Source organism: Uranotaenia lowii, chromosome 2 (assembly GCF_029784155.1).
Source record: "Uranotaenia lowii strain MFRU-FL chromosome 2, ASM2978415v1, whole genome shotgun sequence".
Lineage (NCBI taxonomy): Eukaryota > Metazoa > Arthropoda > Insecta > Diptera > Culicidae > Uranotaenia > Uranotaenia lowii.
This window is the reverse complement of record NC_073692.1, coordinates 102,176,661-102,191,308: the sequence shown is the minus strand read 5'-3', so window position 1 is coordinate 102,191,308 and position 14,648 is coordinate 102,176,661. Positions and strand designations below refer to the sequence as shown.

The window sequence follows — 14,648 nt, the reverse complement described above, 5'->3', positions numbered from 1 at the left end:
ATAAGAAAGTAAACGTCGCTGGAGAAAAATGCTAGCACATTTTGAACGATATTTTCGAGAAACTATCAGTATTTCAACAGTAAGTTTTCCGTTACTGCCAAATATTAGAAAAATAGATTTTACTTAAACCTAAATTATGACAATTTCACTGAAACCTTCAAAACTCAACAATAAGATTGCAAATATCTATATATGTACCTTAAGTCTCGAAAATATTTTGATAACACTTTACTATTTACCGAAAATAATGATAAAGCATATGTAGAGATAAAATGAAGGATATGCAGAAAAAAAATCAAATTTAATAATTGTACTTGATTACTCAAACACGAATGTAGACACCATTCGAGAAAAGGAGAGTGAACTGAATATTATGGGTTAGTATCTGCAGAACAATCTTTTGCATTGAATATCTCCAAGACAATATTCATTGTTTTTCGTGGGCTCAAAACGAACCTCAGTTGCATACTTTTGTTAGCTATAATCGAAACCTTTTAGAGGGGGGGGGGGGGGGTTTAGGGGGTGTTCTTTCTTATTAAATACGAAATAAAATTAATGCTTAAATCTTTGAAAAAAAACATAAAATTATAATTAAATAACCACTACCGCCTGATGGCAGTGCGACACCAGGTCAAAATCAGTGCAACACTGTCCGAATAAACAAACAAGATGAAAGCACTGAGTGGTGCATCAGTGCAACACTCGGAATACACAAATACGGCATGAGTGGATCTCTGAATTGTGATTCGAAAAATAACGACAATGGCGTGGTTGTTAGAATACGCACAAAGAGCGCAAATTCAAAAGGCTGTTGCTCATTGATTGATTTAATTTGGTTTCCGGTGGAAAAAGACAGATTGACTTGGGAAGCGCAGATATTAAGGCTGCTGCTGTGGGTTGTGTGTTTTGATTTGGCATTCCGGTGGAAAAAGACAGATTTAGCTTAGAACGCGCAGACTTTAAAGGCTGCTGCCGCTGGTTTTTTATCTTGATATGACCTTCTGGTGGGAAAAGACGGATTGGCTTAGGGAGTGCAGATTTTTAAGGCTGCTGCTGGTATGGATTTGGCCTCCCGGAGGAAAAAGACGGAATTATCTTAGGAAGAGCAGACTTTTAAGGCCGCTACTGCTGATTGTTTGTTATGATTTGGCGTTCCGGTAGAAAAAGACTTAGGCTTAGGTGGAAAAAAGACTAAGACTTAGGCTTGGCTTAGGAATCGTAGATTTTTAAGGCTGCTGCAACAGATTTTTTGTTATGATTGAGCCTTCGCTCAAAAAAAAAAAACGGATTGGCTTAGAAAGCGCAGATTTATAAGACTGCTGATCCTGATTGTTTTGTTTTGTTTAGCTTAGGAAGCGCAGATTTTCAAGACTGCTGCTGCTGATGTTGATGGCCCACCTCCACTCCCCCGTATATGGGACTTGGGCTAGTTATTTTTCAAAATATTTTATAGTCTTCAGTTCACTTTATTGTCCACTTTGAATTGCTTTATTCACTTTTGTTTTGTCCATCCTTTTTATATTTACTGTTCGTGCTACTACTGTCTTTAATTCAACTTTGGAACATGGACCATCTGGGAAAAGGGTTACTTTGGGATACATCCTGCCCACACACATATGAGTCCAAGAAAGGGTTTTACCGCGCCCCGAATTGCGTTGCTTTTGAATAATGTGTCATATGCGGCCCAGAGACGTATGTTCAGTTGATCATCATCACCAGGTAACTATATTACACACATTTAAAACACGTACTTATAAACTAATGCTAGTTTTCACAAACGTCAATTACTTATTCTTAAATCTAGCCAGTACTTGTCCTATTTTTTATTTCACTTGGTAGAGTATTAAACATTTTCACACCACGGTAAAACAAAGAATTTTGTGACAAAGACATGAGGAATGAGGCCGATCTAATTTCATTCGAAAAGCGGGTTTCATAGCGGTGCAGATCTGTACCTCTTACTATCCATTGTTGGAGATATTCGGGAGCGATGCCTTTGGTTATTTTAAATATAAGAAGCATGGTGAAGAATGTGACCGAGTGCCATTGTAATGCATCCAACATTATGCGAACTAGAGTTCTTCTATTGTAGCGCAGAATCAATCTCATGACTTTATTTTGAAGCCTTTGTAGCCTAGTCATTTGTTTTCCATTGGCAAAACAGATAACACTAGTTTACAGCAGTTTTGAACTTAGTAAACTAAAGGTCAGTTTTAATGTAAAATCGGGCGCTGAATCCGAAAATGAAATTCAAAAAATCTCAGTAGAACCGTTTTTGAGTTATGCTCCAAATATGAAATTTTGGAAAAATAGAAAAAAGTTCTTGTACTTAGATGAAAATATCTCCGACGACATAACAGTAATTTTAAATCCCTCTTTTGCATATTGAAGGTGAATAAATTTTCTATCGTTGATCTGAACACTATTTTTGCGTTTGACCAACAGCATTGTTGATATTAGTGACTTAATGAGCGAAAAAATTATAAAAAACGCATTTTTTAGAGAAAATTTTGCTTCAACGAAAGTTTTAGACTCAATAGTAGCATTCAAAAAATCTGATTTTCTGTTGCGCTTGAATGTCAATTCAAAACAAATATTTCAAGTGGTTGTTTATCAAAATCGTTTGAAAATTGAAGAAGTTATGGCTACTTTACCATAACAGTAATTTTTGCAGTTTTTAATAATTTAACGAACCGCAGTACACTCATAATAGTATAGGAAGAATGAAACATGATAAATCTCACTCGCTCCAAGTCAAAATTATTTATTAGCTTACCAAAACATCACAAGCCAAATTTCAAGAAGATCTGACCATAGGGAGGGGTTGCTTGAGTCTCAAACGTGAATAAAATTTTAAGGTATTTTGCCCGGGAGGAACGAAAAATACTGGTTTTTCATCAATAACTATTTTTCATCACTAGCCGATTGTTTTTTATGGTTGATTTTGTTAAAGCCTAAGTTAAGACAAATATTTCACCCGAAGACTGAAACTCGATTGGATTTGAAACAGAAAAGTTATTGCGGTTCAAAGATTGTATTTTGGTCGGAAATTCTCGTATAAAACGCAATGCCTAAAAAGTACTCATTGCGTATTGGATAAAATTTGCAGCCGTTGAACTGCATTAACTTTTTTACTTCAACTCCAATCGTGTTGCAGTCTTCGGGTGAAATATTTGTCTCAACTTAGGCTTTAAGAAAGAAAAAACAATCGGCTAGTGATGAAAAAAGTTATTGATGAAAAACCAGTATTTTTTGTTCCTCCCGGGCAGAAAACCTTAAAATTTCATTCACGTTTGAGACTCAAGCAACCCCTCCCTATGGTCAGATCTTCCTGAAACTTGGCATGTGACCTTCTGGTAAGCTAATAAATAATTTTGACTTGGAGCGAGTGAGATTTACCATGTGTTCTTCTTCCTATACTATTATGAGTGTACTGCGGTTCGTTAAATTATTAAAAACTGCAAAAAATACTATTATGGTAAAGTAGCCATAACTTCTTCAATTTTCAACCGATTTTGATAAACAACCACTTGAAATATTTGTTTTGAATTGACATTCAAGCGTAACAGAAAATCAGATTTTTTGAATGCTACTATTGAGTCTAAAACTTTCGTTGAAGCAAAATTTTCTCTAAAAAAATGCGTTTTTTATAATTTTTTCGCTCATTAAGTCACTAATATCAACAATACTTTTGGTCAAACGCAAAAATAGTGTTCAGATCAACGATAGAAAATTTATTCACCTTCAATATGCAAAAGAGGGATTTCAAATTACTGTTATGCCGTCGGAGATATTTTCATCTAAGTACAAGAACTTTTTTTTATTTTTCCAAAATTTCATATTTGGAGCATAACTCAAAAACGGTTCTACTGAGATTTTTTGAATTTCATTTTCGGATTCAGCGCCCGATTTTACATTAAAAATGTTGGTCAGTTAATCAATTTCACGATTTTTTTTAAATTTTGTAAACTAGTGTAATCTTTAATTTCTCCATCCAAGCCGACTGCTCGAAATTCAACTATTACTGGATAAAAATTTTCCCGGTTGTCCTGGCAATTACACCCTACATACAACATCTGATCATAGATCCCGTCAAGGAGCGGGGCTAGCCATCAAAAAGAACGTCCCCTGTGATTAGTGTCACATCTAACTTGCACTTTGTTTGTGCCAGATTACATTTCTCGTTCGACATGACTGATCTGAATTTGCCGAAGAATTTGACAATCTGATCTCCCAACTACCACAACCCCTCATCATTATGACGGACCCAAATGCCCACTCTACCTTATGGGGAAATACTCACACATCTAAAAAAGATTTATATCTAGAGAATTTGGCTGCCGTTCTTAACCTTGCCTTTTTTTAATAATTCCCAACCAACTCGTCTTAATCCAGCCACTGGAGCAATGACCACCTTGGACCTCACACTCGTCTCTTGGGAGCTTGGACCTAAGTTTCACTGGTTCGTTTTTGACGATACCTACGGAAGTGATCATTTCCCCATAATCATCGAAATCCAACACCCCTTCCCACAAGTTGCAACTAGACCAAGATGAAACTGGCTTGAATATCAACTGAAAATAGACAATCAACTTTCCATACGCCAACCAACCTGTATACCATTCTTTTCCAAAATATTGATCGAATCCCCCGAACCAGTGGTAAGCCAAACGAGAAGTATTATTTATTTACATAGTATTCCGTCTCACGACATAACTTGACGAACATAATTCCTAAAATTCACTCGGTCCATGGCAACCGTTCTCCAATTTCTCGGGCACCCCACGTTCGCCAGATCAAGCTCCACTTGGTCTAACCACATCGCTCGTTGCGCCCCCGCTCGTCTTGTTCCTACCGGATTCGTAGCGAACACCTGTTTTGCAGGACAGTCGTCCGGCATTCTCGCAACATGTCCCGCCCAGCGTATCCGGCCAGCTTTCACCACCTTCTGGATACTGGGTTCGCCGTAGAGTCGCGCGAGCTCGTGGTTCATCCTTCGCCTCCACACTCCATTCTCCTGTACGCCGCCAAAGATGGTTCTTAACACTCGTCGCTCGAATACTCCGAATGTACACACTAAGATTGCATATTTTTCGCTCAGGATATTGATTCTCCGATCCACAGGAGAGTTGCTTAATTTACACGAAGTTCGAATGGAAACCCTCCTGAAACTCGGGACGGTTCATTTCTCCTGAACTCTGGGATGACATTTCTACGAGTGCACAGGAACTCGAAAGAATTTCCTGAAAAACGAGCGATCTCCTCCTGTACCACGTTAGTCGTTAGTCGTGTTGTCCTTTTTCAGTTGTTCAAATTTTCTTTCTCTTTTTATGTTAATGCGAGTCTCAAAAGCAAACCCCATAGCAAAACTTAACCTGCAAGCTGCTTAACAAATATTGTGAAAAAAAAATACTTCAGTGAAGTGTAAAAAAAAAAAATTCAAATACGAATTTGATTCCGAACAACAACACCATATTGCTGATTCCAAAGAAGCTGAAGCAAGCCGCCAACATATTGAAGAAATACTCAACTAGTCATCAACCAACCGCAACAAATAGCCGCGTGCCAGCGGCAATTCATCAAACAAGAGGTTCCAACAAGCAGGTGCAGTGATTTAGAAAAAAAAAAGTTTCGGTTGTTGGTGCTGGTTCTTATCAAAGTTTTGCCAAACCGGAAGGCTTCCCCCACAAAAGCTATACACATCATGGTCCCGACAGCAGGTTCCGTGGCTGAAATCCCCGCAGCGGCTCTTTCAACGGCTCAACAACATTCGCGCAGTTAATTGCAAAAAGAATGGTAACGAGTGCAGTGATTTTAGATAAAAGTGAAAAGTGGAAGTTGAATAAATTGATTTATTAAACAAAATAATGCTTTTTTTTAATTGCACGAAAAAAAAGCATTATATTCATGTCTCGTGCCCGTAGAGAATGAGCGTCATATATAGGTTACACTTTGTGCGAGGGCTAAGTCTTCTCGACCGCAGTTGCTTGTGGAGTCCATAGTAGGCACGACTTCCGCTGATTATTCGCCGCCGCATCTCACGGCTGGTGTCATTGTCTGCGGTCACCAGTGAGCCGAGATAGACAAAGTCTTCGACTATCTCCAGCTCGTCGCCATCGATCGTGACCTTGTTATTACTGGACAGGCGGGTTCGGTCGGCCTCGGATCCGCAGGCCAGCATGGACTTCGTCTTGGACGTATTAATCGTCAACCCAATCCTTCCTGCTTCGCGTTTCAGTTTGCGATAGATCTCCTCCACCGCCGCAGATGATCTGCCGACTATATCAATGTCATCGGCAAAGTAGATAAGTTGACTGGATCTGTTGAAAATCGTGCCCCGCATTTCGCCCACCGCTTGTCGAATAACACCTTCTAGCGCCACGTTGAACATCATGCAGGATAGACCATCACCTTGTCGAAACCCCCTGCGCGATTCGAATGAACTCGACAATTCACCCGAAATCCGCACACAGCACTGCGTTCCATCCATCGTCGCCTTGATCAGTCTGATCAGCTTCCCGGAAAAGCCGTTCTCGTCGAGAAGTAAGGATTGCCAAATCAGCCTGCTTCCCATTCTAAACTTACCGACTTTCCCTTAACATCAAACCACAATAACCTGGTTTACAATAGCCCAGTCACCTATGAAGAACTGGAATTTGCACATTCCAAATTCAAAGGTCTTTCTGCAGGCCCTGACGACTTGGGTTATGCCTTACTCAAGAACCTTTCCTTTCTGTCCAAAAAACATATTTTTTAAATATAAATCCAAATCTGGATAGAGAACTCCCCGAAAGTTGGAAGATAGGCCTGGTAGTCCCGATACTAAAACCCCAACAAAGCCCTCACTCAGTAGATAATCGACCCATTACCCTCCTCGATTGCTCTGGCAAAATTATGGAGAGGATAGTCAATCGAGGCCTTAATACTATCTTGAGCTTGAGCTTGAGCTTGAGCTTAGATAAACCGTACATTTCAGTAGTTGCTACTCCGTGATTGACAAGAACTATCAAAATTGTACATAGATCCAAATAAATGGGGCTTGGGATTAGCTTACCATTTTCTGTGTACACGTTTCGAAGGTTCCTTATCTTATATCGTCAATAACGGCGCCGGCCACGTCCTTACGGTTCATCGGGGAAAGGGAAGGATTGCTAGTTCGACTTCCGTTGCTACTAGAGACCGAATACACCTCTAAATCTCCACGGTCGTCACAGGAAGGGTGGTTTGTTAGTGGGGAAGGTAAATATGTAAGACCTGGATTCCCTTTGGTAAGGGATGTGATCAAAGCAAAGTTAAATATTTAATGACTGTCGCGTCGCACACTGTCGAGTACATCGCGTTTTTATTTAGAGCAAAAACGTCCTAACGTGGCATTGTCATACACGTACAATGCACTTGGCACCGGTGCAACTCACCGAATTTTATCACGCGTTTAAAACGAGAAGAGCAAGAACGAGAGAAAGGGAGAGGGAGAGAGAGAAAAAACGAACCAAATTTAACCTCATTAGAAATATTTAATATTGGAATTATCATACACGTACAAAACACTTTTATCGCGCGCTGTAAACCAAGAGAAAACACGTCCAAACGCGGTATTGCAATACACGTACGAAATAAACGCGGGAAAATTATTAATCACCGAACACTGTACAAGCCTTCGATTTCACAGCGGGTAACCAAAAAACTCACTACTAACAACAAACGAACTATATTTCTTTCGAATTTTTGGCAAGCTAATTAAAACTTTATCTGTCAGGTTCACAAACATTAAGCAAATTTGAATTGACATGAAAAATATACTTATCTTAGTATCCTGTTGAAAGGCATTTTTTCTGTGGGCAACGGGATCGGGTGAAAATTCGCCACTCGACGTCATCAAAAAACCATACATCAAATTTTAATGAACTGGCAGCACAAAAATATAGAGCTATAGTTGCGCCATCTCCATTTGAAATGAATAATGAACTTTCGAAAACTCATAACAGCGCCATCTCGTGATGAAAATCACTTGAGAAAAAATGCATAACAGCGCCATCTTCTTTCAAAAAATGACTTGCTACTTTTCTAAAGGCTTTTCGAGTTGCTGCCATTTTCTCGACTCACAAAGAAAAAAAAAATACAAATATTTAAACATAAATTGCACTTCATAGTTAACATTTTTCACTTAAACTTCACAACTCTTCTAAACTCAATCACCTCAAAATTCGCTTCAACAAATAAAACTCAACAAAAAACAATTATTTCACCAAAAAATCAACATTTTTTCTTCTACTTGTGGGAAGTAACACCATCAACACCACACCCAGGGTTGCCATCCCCCCTTTCTCAATCGAGGCCTTAATACTATCCTGGATAAACAAAAGCTTCTAAGACACACGACAGTTCGCCTTCCGCGCCGGCAGATCAGTAGACGACTACTTTGATAATCTCGAATCCATTCTGACCACCAATTTAAATCAAAAACACCCCGTCGAGGCCCTTCCACGTTATTTATCGAAGGCCTTCGATCGAGTAGATCGCACAGCCATCCTCAACCAAATAGTCAAGTGGAACACTGGCGGCCGAATGTACTTATAAAGTGTGTCCACGATGAAGTTGCCATACACAAAATTGATTTGCAAAATCCGAGTTTTCATCCGAATGCCTTCAAATTTTCAGGGATTGAAAATTAACTATTAAACTTCATTATACCATTTTACTTGAATTTTATTTACAGACCATACGCAAATGCCCGAACCTTGGCCTCAACCCCGGCCATAAGATTCTGCACAACCTGTGAATCAACCGTTTTTAGCATGTAGACCCATACTTTCTTCAGTTCCTCGACTGAAGGTCTTCACTACCTTAGGTCGTTTAAGAAGCTGTTGCTTCATAAACTCCCAGTTAGAGAAGGCCAAAACTAAGGCTGGGCTTCGAACGTTCAAGGTACAAAAGGCCCCTAATCACGACGAGAAGCAGAACAAGTCCGCCAAACCAGGAATTCCGTCGCAAATTTGGACATCTTCTGAATGCGGACATGCTCCGGAACGCTGAACTTGGCCGTGAAAAACACGTTGCCGGGGATCTGTTTGAAGTCGGCCTTCACATATGTTTCGTCGTCCATGATGCAGCATTCAACTTTCGTCAGCATGTTGAGGTACAACTTCCTTGCATGGGTTTTGGCGGACTTGTTCTGCTTCTCGTCGCGATTAGGGGCCTCTTGTACCTTGAACGTTCGAAGCCCAGCCTTAGTTTTGGCCTTCTGGACAAAACTTCGGCTTAGGTGCAGCTTCTTAAGACATATCCCGAACGGAGGCGGTCGGGTTTCGGTTAAAGGCCCCAACTACGCGGTTGTGATTTTTGGTGTTGTACGGAATACTTTTTCCTTCACTTCTGAGCTTCCAATCGGTGGTCAATCGATCCTCGAACCGCTTAATCACTCGCGACACCTTGGAATTCGCGATCCCCATCGTTTTAGCGATGGAACGATGCGAGAGATTCTTGTTCTCGAGATGAATGCCCAAAATTTTATCACGCACGAGCTGTTTTTTCGACTCTATTTCCGCAGGATGTAAACAATGCACTATGAACTAAATCCACCCAAATTTTCATTAAATTCTACTAAATGGTTAAACAATTAGAGCAATTTCTTAGTGTGACAATTTTATCGTGGACACCCTTTAAATGCACCATTAATCGGGGCACGATTAGCATTTTGTACCGAAGAATCTAGCTGTGAATTCCACTCGATGAAGTTAACTGAATTGTAGAGCTACAGCTTGACTTGTTTCTTCTGACGATTTGGCCTATTGGTTAGATGTCGGAGAGGTAATGAGTAGACACGAATTCGATTCCTGGTCGAGGTGATTTTTTTTTCATTTACCATTCATGATCGCAAACAAAGCAATAACAAAATAATGTATGTCTGTTTGTAGAATAAAAACATTTCACACACACTCATACATTATGTTTTTGGAGTTTTGATTGGCGGATGATGCTACTATCCGTATAATTCAACAATCAAAATAATAAAAAAAATCACCTCGACCAGGAATCGAACTCAATTGTCTAACACCTAACCAATAGGCTAAATCGTCAGATGTTAACTAGTCAAGCTGTATAATTCAGTTGACTTCATCGAGTTGAATTCGCTGCTAGATGTTCCGGCAGAAAATGCTCATCGTGCCCCGATCAATTGTGCTCTATAGGCCCCGAGTCAAACAAGTTAAAGTAAAAATTTTAAAATTCATTATATAGTGATTTTACCCGAATGACAATTGTTAAAGAGTCTTTAATAAATATTATAATAGATAATAATAATAATTATATAGTGAAAAATCAAAAACTTAATGATGGTGAAAATTGAGAAACAATGTGTACATCACGTTGCAGTGCGTATCAAAAATTATAAGATTTTCGTTACTTGAGATTCTTGTTGGTTTTTTTATAATTTTTCTGTATAGATGATAAGGAGATTTATTTTCAGCTGAAAAGTTAATATACTATTATAGGAATTACAAAACTATTCCTCATGAAAATTTATTTGAGAAAATTCGTACTTTTGTGGAAAAGTGGAGTATGTACTCATTATGCCACGGGTGCTCGTTAAGCCCTTATCTTCCCTATGTCAAAAAATGACAAGAATGATAAAATGTTAAAATTGTCAAAATTGACACAACTGACAAAATTGCAAGAACTGTCAAAAATAAGAAAAATGGAAAGATGTGCAAAATTTAGTTTTAAAAAATTACAAAATAAAACAAATTACAAAATTTAAAATTGACCAAATTAGCAAAATTTTGACAAAACGGACAAAAAAGATAAAAATGGTTAAAATAACTTAAATAAGGAAATTAAAAAAAAAATGGGATAATTTGCTAAGTTGAAAAAAAATTATAAATTTAGCGAAATAGAGAAAAAATATTACAAAATGACAATTCGACATTGGACATTGGATGACAGAAATGTTAAAATTTAAATAATTACAAAAATAACAAAAACGACAAAAATGAAAAATTAAAAAAAAAAAAACAACATAAAAAGGTAAAAACGACAAAATTGGTTACGTTGACTTAAAAATTTACAGATGAACTGGACCAGCATTCATGGCTCATCAGACCTAATCAAAACAAACTCTAGAATTATATCAATTTTCATTTTCCCAAACCTTAACACATAATAATCGAAACAACAGAAGTTTTTCCCTCTGTGCCAAAACCCCCGCAAAGCAAGGAAGCATAAACAAAAGCAAAATTTGACAGTTCTTCGCATCCGTGCTTTTTGTCTGGAACACAGTTTGTTACTTCGCCATCCGCCTCACAAAATTGATTGATTCGGAGCACGGCGACAGGGCGCTCGGAAATTGATTATTATTCAATTTCAACTGGCAAATTCTATATCACTCAATTCGACTATTCGTCTGAGAACTGGAAATATGCACATGTTTTTGGAATGACAGAATCCCTTTTAAAGAATCATTCACTTTTTAAAGCATCACTCTCTTCTGTTCGACATCTGTTATTGATTATGTTGTAGGTATGCAGTTTTCAGTTTCTGTTTTACTGCTGTCGATTTTTAAGAGGATCTTTTCTTTTGTCCACTTTCTTCATTCTTCATCCTTCTGTGGGATTTTATTGGAAAACAAGACACAGGTCAATAGGCGACACTGATCCTTGTCCATGAGACAGGAAGCTGACCGATTTTTTTAACTTAGGGAAGATGTCTCATTTTTTGGCAGCAAAAAAAGGGGGATATCAAATTACATACTTGAACCGAGACTTGATTTAAGTATTAACACTGAAAAGATGACTCAGATATGCACTGTTTCTTTTTATAAGAATCTCAACTTCTTGATTTTCACTTCTTGATTTTTTTTTCTTCAGAAACCATCATGTTCCCGAAGGATTTCGATTGCCACCCGTTGACCTAGTTTCCGAATTTTGGATACCCAGAGTCTGCCCATGAAAATCCGCCCAGACGGGGTGGAAATTTCCTTTCCCACGAATCAGCGAATGTGGCCCCCTTCTCTCTCTCTCTCAGCATAAACACGGATTGACCTCCGGATTTCGATCAAATTTTTAGCACACACCTTCCACCGGGGATCCAATCTGTCAGATGGGAATCTTAAGCAGAAAAGTATCATATATCGGGGGAAACATCGCCTATATGGAACCCGATCGACAAAACAAGACAAACAAGAAGCAGAAACAAAAATCCGGACAACACGAACCTGTAAACTCTGACTGCTTCTTCGTCTCTTTCTGCGGCAACAGCACACTGTTGCTCCTCTCTTCCAGAGTACCGCACCCTTAAGATTTTCTTCCGCTTGGAGCAAGCCGGACACAAATGATTATTGGTTTGCCACTTTTTAAGAGGTATCACCAGCAGAACAACCGGAATCGACTGGTAAACAAGATGATTCCTGGCTACAGAACGCACAACTTTTTCCTCTTCAATTCGTCAAGAAATAACATCCGGATTCCCTCGCGCGCCCCCCGACCGCTATACACACTTCGGCACAGTAATTAACGCACTACCAACAGCACTTCCACAGAAATGGGGGAAGGAGGATCCTGCTGACACACCAAGCGAGCTCCGAAACTTCCGACGCGTCGTGAAAACCCGAAAGGACAATCCGTTCCGCAGGACAACTTGAGCGCAAATGATAATGGAAGCTGAAAAGGAAGAAGGATGAGCTTTGCTCGCTGATTGACACATTCGAAAATTGTTGCACCAATACTAAAGGGGGCACGGAATCGTATACGTATATGCGCCCAAAGGAACACACCCATACCGGGGCACCCGCGGATGAATTATAAGAGGATCTCTGCCGTTCGTTGCTGCTCTGTTGAGGAATTTGCAGCCGCGGCGGCCAAAAGCAGTTCAGTTGGTTCCAGTTCGTGGGTGTGTTGCGGGAGGCACAAAAATCCAAAAAAAAGCTTCGCGTTTACGAATGTTTCATTGTGTAAGTGAGATTTGCGCAAAAATTGACAGCTCGACTGACTTTTCTAAATAGAGATGTGAGCAGTCCATTCATACAGGGTGATCATTGGAAGCGTTCAAGTACCATTGAAATATTTTTTTAAATAAAAAAAATAATGTTATAGTTTCAAAACATTGTTTTAAAGGAAATTTTATTCCATATTTCATTTTGAGGCGAAACTATGGAGGATCCACCAAGGGAAGTAGAAAGAAAAATAGTTATGAAATTTCAGCAGATATGTATGGGATACAAATTTACAATTGAAGGAAAATTAAGGGGTCATTTAAATTATGTAATCAATCGCATTCTTTGAAACATCTTGTCTGGCAATTAGTAAAATTTATGTTCAAAAGCTTTCAATTTTCTAACTTTGAGTCAATTCCTTTGTAAATTTAGTTTCAGCAAAATTTTCGAATTTCGGAATGAATTTTTTCAAATGTAGTTGTAAAAATATGCTAAAAATGACTTTGTTACAACTTGTTATGAATAAAACGTGATAAAACGTGATAAAACTTCATTTTAGATTCTAAAAAAATAAAAATGTTTCAGTTATAAGGAATTTGGCGAAATACAATTTTTTTGATTCGATAAAAAAATCCACGAAAAAAATATTTTTTCCATCCGCACAAGCGCTTGACAGTCGCATAGTCACGAGAGATTATGCTTTGTCCGGGGAGAGAAAGATGCGCTGGATTCTTAGTTTCTTGTTAAGAAAAGAAAATAAATTATATTTTATGACTATCCTGTTCTTAATCTGTACAATATTTCATAAATTCCATTGTAATCAGCTGTTATACCATAACAATTTCAGTTGTTTTTATTAAAATCTTTCAAGCGGCCTTCAAGCCAAAAACCACAAAATCTACCATTATCCAAATCTTAATTGTACTTCATTAATTGAAATCTGAATATCCCGAATAGAATTGTACGATGAAAAAACCATGAATTCAATATTCACAAACGATAAATTTTATGGTTAACACAATGCTTATTATCGTCCACGATACCGTGAATGCACATTGGAATTCATAGTTTACGACCATACATTTCATCATTTAGGCCAAAATAACCATGAAAAAGGGGTATTGTTATGCAGCGTGACCATGAAAAAAATGGCGATTTCCCATACATTGGAAAGCTAAAAAATATAAAATTCATGGTTCTTACAGCTTCCAGTTTTTCATAATAAAACCATGAATGTACAGTCTCAGTAGTTGCGAGTTTTATATTGTTTTGATTCAAATCTGAATTCATCAGTGGTTTCATCGGTCAAATGAAAAAGATATGCGTTTGCAAGCTTGAATGCAAGTTTAAAGCTTAAAGCACAGATAAACAGACAGGACACTCTTAAGGAAATCTGGTCATTTCTTCGCAAAGCGATTACATTGCCATCTGTTGGCGACATTGCCTACCAATATCGACATAGTAGAATATTCCATTGAAGGTAGCCATGAAATCTTGACAATCATTACTGAAACCGTAAACAAGCAGTTTGAAATTTTCTTCTTCAAGCTGTTGCAATAAGAAGGGTTTTAAGAAAAGTTTTATACTTTTAGTTGAGATTAGGTTTCCGAAAGTGATAAAAACGACCTTGTCCTTCCAGGTATGCGCCCCTCAGAGTGAAGAAAATTACGTATGTTATCAGTTGTGTTCTATAGAAATGGATTGCCGACCAGTGACAGCAACA

The 14,648-nt window shown here is 38.3% G+C and overlaps 1 protein-coding gene across 1 annotated transcript in view; it reads right to left on the bottom strand.

Moving 5' to 3' along the window:
- LOC129744990 (mitogen-activated protein kinase 1-like) overlaps positions 1 to 12,716 on the bottom strand; it is a 323,706-nt gene extending 310,990 nt beyond the window's left edge. Inside the window, exon 1 of the mRNA XM_055737813.1 lies at positions 12,209 to 12,716. The gene's annotated coding sequence lies outside the window, so the exon portion shown is untranslated. The remainder of the gene's footprint in view (positions 1 to 12,208) is intronic.
- Positions 12,717 to 14,648: the final 1,932 nt, after the last annotated feature.